Consider the following 8,923-nt stretch of genomic DNA (forward strand, 5'->3'; position numbering starts at 1 on the left):
TTGCGAAATCTATTAAATGCAGATAGATTTCAAACTAATCAGACTCTGATCCTGGCAAGTTAATATGCAAAGGTATTTATTATTAAATACGTTTTTATTGGCCTTATGTATTTTTTAACATCGTTACATTAATTTTGCTTTGTATTTACTCTATGGTAATGAAAAACATCTAGTAAAAATCATGGAAGGTTTTTGTAACATCTGAAGAACTGATAGATCTTTCATGTGGGCCCAGCACATACTCAAACCCCATAAAATCAGAATTATGTTAGAAAAATACTGCACCCACCATCTTCCTCTATAAAGGCTACCGTTTTTCATTCTTTTATTTTTATTTCTTAGTTCAGAAAGTTTTTTATTGCTTGGCAAATTTGAAGTTCATTTTCAACAAAAACTGCGTACAATACTTTTTTATTCAAGTTATTTTTTCTGCGTACATTGGGGTTGAAGTAGGAAGGCACCATAAGGAGAGTAGGCAAGCAGAAAAGAGCATATGAAGTACATTTTTTTTATGTTTAATGTGTGGTTGCAGGTGTGGGCGGGGTTTCAAAAGCCAAAAACATAAAGGAAATGTATGAAGCTTAATGGGAATTTCCAAAGGGGTGGGGGGGGGGGGTACTTAGGAAAAATCCCTTTCATGGGAGAGGTATGGATTATTTATAGAACTACACAATTTGTAAAAAGCCATGTACTGACTTTTGAGTATCGTGGTACTGGTACCCAGGTCCTGTCTTCTAATGACAACCCTGCATGCAATACTAAAGATACCGTATTTACTCGAATAAGCGCCGCGGCGCTTATTTAATTTTCGCGCCTCAAGTGCGGCGCTTATTCGAGGGCGGCGCTTATTTGAGGGCGGCGCTTATTTAAAATTTGGATGCCGCAAAGAACCTAATCTAAACGAAACTTCTACAAAAACTAAAAGAAGGGTCTTTTGATTGTCAGTATTCGTCTCTTACGGAAAAAAGTAGTTGCGCTTGCTGTCCCGACAAAGTTCACGGCCTCACAACGTTAACAGAACTGCGTATCAGAATTTTGGATGAAAAAAAAATAATAGGCGAGCGGTAAAACATAAAAACTTTGAACTGCGAAACATTGCTTTTGATGAAAAGCTGTTTTAGAGTTTCTTTGTAGTGCTATTTTTGGTTATACGGAATTCCTCGAATAAACGCCGCATCGGGACAGCGGCGCTTATTAACTTTTTTGTCCCAAATGCGGCGCTTATTCGAGGGCGGCGCTTATTCGGGGGCGGCGCTTATTCGAGTAAATACGGTATGCCGGTACTTTCACAAAGGCAGAAAAAGGAAGTTTTCACAAAGTACCCTAAACACACTTCAAGAAGACTCCATTTATCACTGAAGATTATCAAACACTAGAAGATCTAGGCAGGAATGCTTAAGAGAAGAAGTCACTTTTCTCCTCTACAAAAGTAGGGGGAACATTTTTGGCCCATTAGGCTTTAATATGGACACAAAAGGGACAGAGAAAAGTGCCTATAGTTATGAAGCTGCCTACAACTTTTAGGTATTACAGTCAAACTGTTAAATATGGACACAAAATGGACAGGGAATGTTGTCCATATTATAGAGATTTCTAGAGCTTATATGATTTTGTCTCTTAGAACCAACTAAACTGCCTGTAATTAAATGGTGTCCATCTTATAGAAATGTTCAGAGATTTGACTGTATTGAAAAATGCTTTGCACAATATTATCGGTAGAGAGAAAATGAAGGGTGCCCTTGGATGTACTCCTTCAGAAATAATGGCTTACCCATAAATGGAATCAGAAGCTAAGTTTAATCAGATTTCATTTGCACAGAATAATACATTAGTTCAGATGACAACCAATGTCTGATGATTCCTTAAGGTCAATAAATTATTTATTATCACACAACATTGGGAAATGCAATCATACAATAATAATATGGTTTAATTGTAATTGTATGGTTTAAAGGCAAATGGTTCAGTCAAGAAAATTTAAAATAGGATGGATTCTGTGAAAGTTTGAGCAATGAGTACAAAAATTAAGTACCAAAAATCTGCTTATAGTTCGGTAACATTTCATTTAGTTTTTAAAACATCTCACTGAAATTTTTTGTCTCAGTGACCCCATGATAAAACTCTAAAGCGTTCTCAAGAAAATTAAAGTCAAACCTTGTAAAAATGTTTAAAACACGTGCTATTTTGTTTTAAACTGGCGCGAAACGTCTGTTTTAACTGAAATGTAGATAATGTCAAATCCATTTTTCTCTGGTGGGGTCAGCTTGAGAGCTAAAGTTTTGGTAGGCTATGAGATCTCTTTGGTAATTTTATTTTTGCCTGTATTGCTCGAATGTTCGGCGGAAACCATCTTAAGCAGCAAAGTTTACTGTCTATAAAGTCCATTACTACGGATTGAGAATACAGGTGGGTCAGTCATCAATATCCAGGACGTGGTGATTATCTCCTGGTGCTTAGCTTACCCAAGGAACATGACACAAAGACCCTGCCCAGGTTGAAACCCAGACCTCTTGACTTGGAACCAAGAGCATTACAACCATTAGGCCAACCCACCAATCTCCCATCCCTTGGACATCAAAAGTAGTTAATACTGCTTTCTTTCAACTGAACCACACAAAGCAATGCCTATAGATAATGCAAAGTTCTCTTTACTAAAGCATCAAAACCTTGCAGACTCTCTTTATTTTTCTCTAAAATTATGTATTTCCTTTTGTTGCTTGAGCAGATAACCCACAATAGCAGACTACAGTTTCGCAGCCAAACCCTGTTAACATGGACACTGTATTGACTACGAACTGTCCATAAGATTAAATGGGCTTTCAGGATGCAGAGCACAATAAAACTATCCACATTTACTTAAACATTTGTTTTAATGGGTTTCGGTCCTTAAAGGACCCTAGTCAGCCAGGCCTTTTTTTGTTGACATATGGGATTTTCAGTATTATACAGTATTTCTCACAGAGCGCATCTAAACAAAAGAGATCACCATGAAACTGCTTAAGGTAATTAAACAGACTTCCAGTAGCACAACTTGCGGCGATGCAATAAAATTTCCCTACATCTTATTATTTTCACAATTTTGATTGCATTGAAAATGGCAGATGCTGACTAGGGTCCTTTAAAACAAAGGTATAGGTATGACTGTACTGTCATATGGGGGCTCAACTTATGATTTATATGGTTTTATTACATGTACTTTGTACTTTCATGCAGCATTCTCTTATAATCAGTCAGTACAGAGAAAGCTAATCTTGGCAGCTAATCTTGTCCATTGTTAGGGCATTTTCATTACCTCAAGCTCACAATGATTCAAGCTTCCATTTCACTTCCACTTATAGGATGTACAGCCCCATTTATGGAAGGGGTTGACACAAATTCAACATAACACTTTTCAGGAAATTCACATGGAGCACTATCCAGTTCAAATAACACTACACTGGCGGGATTCTGGCTGACTGAAAGCACATTTGCTGGGACAAACAAAGTGTTCTGTGGACCGACTACTGGCCAGTAGCGACCCAAGTTGAAGCCGTTGACAAACGCTTGACCTTTACTCCACCCTGGCAGTTGAAGAAATGTGTCAAATGAAGAATTTGCTGATACGAAAAATTCTCCATGGAAAAAGGATGGAGCAAATGCATTATCTACATCAGATAATTCATTTTCATGTTCATCTGAGTTAGATGCGAAGGCAAATTCGTCAGCAAACAGATTGCCTAAGTTAATAGGATATATCTGCCAGTTCGTTAGTATTGTTCCATTTAAGGTGATATTGCCGAGGATTCCTTTGGGATCAGCAATCCCATTGTTACGTCGTCCCATATTCTCTACAAGAATATCTAGCTGAAGAAAGTGTCCAATGTTAAGAGCCACAGTTTCGCCTCCTGGATAACCAAACATTGTGGCTTGACGGACTTTGCCGGCATATATGATTGCTCTGTCACGCAATAAGCCACTGATGCTTAAGGTGGCACTAGACTCGTAAAAAGATTCTGGAATCTGTGTTCTGTAGACAATGAAGCCATAGTTCTGTCCAATCTGCTCCATGGTTAAAGGAAAAGAGGCATTCACAGGACCAAGAGGATCAGAAAGATTTGCTACAACTTCAAGGAAGGTCGTCATTCGGGACATCTGAACTTTACCATATGCAAACTTTGTTGTGTTAGCAGGGACTGGAATAATTGGTATCTTCTCATGCCTGGCAATTGTCTCTTTCAGAATGCTAAATTTTGTAGTGGTGTCACCAGCTTCTGACAAAGGGGCATCGTAGTCATAACTAGTAATGCTTGGTATTAGAACATTTGCAGATTTGTTGTAACCTGCGCCATTCATGAAGCCAAAGTTAGTTCCTCCCTCGTACATGTAAAAGTTGACAGATGCGTTCATGGACAGGATCTTGTCGAGCGTACTGGCAACATCTTCTGCAGGTCGTGTTTGGTGAGGAACACCCCAGCGGTCTAACCAGCCTGGGTAGAACTCGGTATTGACCAGGGGTCCCTTGGGGGAAAATTTGCGCATAATTGCAAATGCTTCTTCTGGATCTGTCGATGCTCCAAAGTCTACAGTGGCATATAGTGATGGGATAGTTCCACATTTTAAGTCAGTCTCTGAATCACCGTCCACTGTAAAAAGAATAACGTCATTGCCAAGATACTCGCGGAATAACTGTTCAAGAAATGTCATGTAATCATGATCACAGGCAAAGTAAGACCCATACTCATTCTCAACTTGAACTGAAATGATTGGTCCGCCATTTGCATACAACAGAGGTTGCAGTTTGGGCAGAAGTACTCCCATCCAAGACTCTACATAGGTCGTGAACTCGTGATTGTCCATGGATCGTAAAATAATTGAGGTGTTCTTCACAAGCCAGGGTGGGTAGCCGCCAAATTCCCATTCGGCACAAATGTAAGGACCTGCTCTGACAATAACTAGAAGACCAAGGCTGTTAGCGAGCTCTATGAAACTGACAAGATCTGCGTCTCCATCAAAGTTGTATTGTCCATGAGTCGGCTCGTGAATGTTCCAAGCGACATAAGTTTGAACAGCGTTTAAACCTCCTGCTTTCATCTTCATAAGCCTGTCTTTCCAGTAGAAACGAGGAACTCTAAAGTAATGAAAGCTTCCTGAAATGTAACGAAATGGTTGGCCATCTTTCAGAAAGCAATCGTTCTCGTAGTCTATGACGAACGATCGTGACTCGGAGTGATGTAAAGCACACAAAAAGGCCAAGGAAGACAGAACCAACTTCTGAAAAGCAGCCATTGTCACCAACAGTGCTTTTCAGTTTTGGAAGCTCATGGAAATCATGTGACGTGCACGAGAGAGAGGCTCAACCGTGGAGGCTTGCGTGATACCGTCACGCAAAGTCAAAGCGCACAGTAACGCCAAAAGCAGGTCTGCACCAAGAGAATATGAGTACTACACTGAGCCAGCGGGCCACAAAAGAAGGACATTTAAAAGGCTAGAAGTGCAGAAAGTGTAATGTAGATTGTAAGTTTGTTATGGTATTTTACACATTCAGTATATTTTAATGATGACGGGTTTAATACTGTCCTAACTCTTGCACCTGCCGCCGAGCCGCCACCTGGACAGACTAATAACCTTCTCATGAGCTATTTCTTGAGAAAATTTAATTCTGACTTCTGCTGTTTTCGCCGATTTATAATACACGGTACAACTTCGTCGCATGCGACAAGCTTGCGATAATCATAGGCAAAATCGTACCGTCTTCTTCGCGCCTAAGGTTAACCTAACATGAATATTAGCTAGATGCTTAAACAAACGACAAGTAATAAAAAAAAAAAAACTACATAAGGAAAATTTACAACTTTATGCGTACCAATTTATCGGGCATGTGTGCCTTCGACAAATTCGAAATTAAGAATAATGCACATTTTTCAATGCGCATGCGTATTTGTAGAAGTCGTGTCATTGGTTGTCCCACATGCTTGTTGCGTGATGTTCAACGAAGCGCCCTGCCTTTCCATTTGCCAGTAACTCTGGTTTTCCTTCAACACGCATAAATCTTTCGCCTTTTACTAAAGATTTCCGTGGAGGAGAACAACTGAATGAGTCTATAGACTAATTTTTCGTTGCCCTGCCTTTCGGCGGGGCTCCTAACTTAAAAGATGTGAAATACTCTGTCTCGAACACATTAAAAGCTGCTGGTTTCTATCAGACGATAACTCGATCACTCTTGTCAGGAAAACGGATGGTACCATAGAATCAATAAAGAAAGACGCCCGTTTTGTTTACGATCAGTTGAAACGCACGCGCGCGCAGTGCAAGTAAATGGCGTACGGACGAACAATCTCGTCCCCGGAGGTCGCGATCCTTTTGGTCTGCGTCAGGCATCGGGATGTCTGGGCTATTCTGAAAGCCCGCCACAAAGGCGTCTAAATCTGATTGGCTGTTAAAAACTTGTTCGCTTCACCACAATCCCCGGCACACTGGCACAATCAAACCGGGACCAGGATTTCCTGGTTCAGGTTTTGGATTTGTCAAGGGGAACGCAGGCTCTGGGAACGAGATTGCAGGTCGATTGTAGCACACAGCGGTCAAACGTCGCGCGCGTGCCACAGTTCACGCCAAATCTTCTCCAAACTGCTCCAACAAGCAGCTATTTCAAAAAGAAATAGTGTTTCGTTTCCAGATTGCGGAAGGGTGAGAATAGCGTAATGTTTAAGGAGAGATGGGTTTAATTTGGAGAAGATCATAGTGTATGTTGAATTTATGCACGAGTGAAGAATAAAAAGAACTTCATATTCAGTAGTAACTTAAATTCCCATTTAACACCTACTGTCCATTTTATGTAAAGGAGACATAAACTACGTCCTGCTACAGTTTGGCAGAGCTCAAGTAACACATAAATATTTCTCTTTATAGAAATAGCGCGTATCTTTCTCTCCAAATTAAGTTAAGTGAAGGGAGCTTGCCTTTATCGTTTTTACTCATCCAGTGAAAATTAAAATGATTTTTTGATTTCTACAGAACACTTTTTTGCTTAAAAATGGCACCTGATAGCATAACTTTGAATGTTACATGAATGGAAAAATATTTAAATATATTCCTATCAATGTGGGGAAACATCAAACCACAAGAGTAAAATGCAAGATCAGAGTAATGCAATTAATTTAAATGGTTTATTTTTTGAAACAAACAATCCTAAAATAAATCAGTTCCATAAATAAAGTGTTTTGTGACTACTGATCTCTGATAAAATGCAAAACAACACTTAATCGTAGATGAAATTATTACCTTTTGACAAAAAGCTTGAGGTATATACTTTTCTGAGTTGATCACATGCTCAAATCAAATAAATGCCAAATTCAAGACAAACAAAAACCGCCTGGTCGACAAGAACAGAGAGAAGCACACTGTTTCGAAGCCCTTTCTTCAAAATCAAATGCCTGTTGTCACTTTACAAAGACACGTAAACAACCAGGGCAAATAAATGTAAAAAGCTACCACACACAGATTTTTAAATTAAGCAAAATTCAAGTTTAAAGAAAGTTTTATGTTATTGTTTTATATATAGTCATACCAGGATTGTATTTTGCTAGATCCGCGCTGCACGCTCTCCCGGCAAATATAAAATTATCTCCACAGAACAAGACACAGCCAAGTTGCTTCTGTTGTCAGTGTAACAGCCTTGCATTGGTAACACTGATAATAACGATTTGCATTTTTGGCGATACTGTGGAGTTTCGATCAGACCACGATGGCTTTGAATAATCCAAATAATGTTTATATCATGAATTTAATCTCAGAAATCTGCTCCAGCAGTTGCAACGGTAGTTAATGTTGAGCGTTACATCAACTAAGGAGACGAATTTAGTTCGACACGGCAGTTGTACACCTTGCTATACGATACTGTCCATACAAAATTTAAACTTTGAACAGAACTTGACTGTTTTTTTTTTCGTTCTCAACTTTCCGTGCAGACTCGAATGTTTTTGCGACGCACGTGACACTGATCACGCAATTCCGGGTTCATCCACGCGAGAACCCACGCAATTTTGCGTGTATTCGCGCTGTTTGTGACGTCGAAGATGCCGTGAATTTTCCTGTACAAATAGAAGAGGGCAATCTCCCACATGCATACATTCCTCTGTTACATGAAGTGAAATTAACTTTGTAACTCACCTGCAAATATGCACTTCTCTTTGTAGCACACTTAAGCTCTCCCGTGCGAGCAAACACGAGATACGCCAAGTCATCCCGTTTTTCTTTGCGCTTGCAAACACTGGTTGGTGGAAATTTACTTCCGTTTCAGAATAATATAATAAACGCTACGAGAGCTTTCTCTAGTTTTCTTGCAATACAGATCGCTTTAATCAAACTTAAAACAATTGCAGTCGTTAGATATTTCTGTTTGCAACGAATCTCAATATTTTTGGTCATAATGAGGAATATATTTCCGATATTTGAAGAACATGTTTTTACGAAATTAATTGCCATCGGTCATACGTATTTACTTTGTGGTTACGACCGTTCTTGTGATTGGATAGCAGCCCCCCGTGCGAGCAAACACGACAAGTCATCCCGTTTTTGTTTGCGCTTGCAAACACTGATTGGTGGAAATTTACTTCCGTTTCAGAAAATCGCTAGAATGTTTACTTAACAATTAAACGCTACGAGAGCTTTCTCTAGTTTTCTTACAACACAACGCTTTAATCAAACTTAAAACCATTGCAGTCGTCAGATATTTCTGTTTGCAACGAATCTCAATATTTTTTGATCATGCTGAGGAATATCTTTCCGATATTTGAAGAACATGTTTTTACGAAATTAATTGCCTTCGGTCAAACGTATTTACTTTGTGGTCACGAGCGTTCTTCTGATTGGATAGTAGCTCCCACTGTGTAAATAGTTCACATCGAAGCCAAAATAATACCGTATCGTTTCTGAGGAAACGAAA

General features: G+C 39.3%; 1 non-coding gene and 1 pseudogene across 1 annotated transcript; one reads left to right on the forward strand and one right to left on the reverse strand.

Annotated features, from left to right (window-relative positions):
- Positions 1–1,852: 1,852 nt before the first annotated feature.
- On the reverse strand, positions 1,853–5,361 carry LOC144641254 (beta-galactosidase pseudogene; annotated as a pseudogene).
- Positions 5,362–5,997: 636 nt separating this feature from the next.
- On the forward strand, positions 5,998–6,118 carry LOC144641255 (U5 spliceosomal RNA). The gene has a single exon (XR_013568528.1). It is a non-coding gene; the product is annotated as a U5 spliceosomal RNA (small nuclear RNA).
- Positions 6,119–8,923: the final 2,805 nt, after the last annotated feature.

This window comes from Oculina patagonica, unplaced genomic scaffold, assembly GCF_052425735.1.
Source record: "Oculina patagonica isolate OP01 unplaced genomic scaffold, crgOcupat unplaced794, whole genome shotgun sequence".
Taxonomy (NCBI): Eukaryota; Metazoa; Cnidaria; class Anthozoa; order Scleractinia; family Oculinidae; genus Oculina; species Oculina patagonica.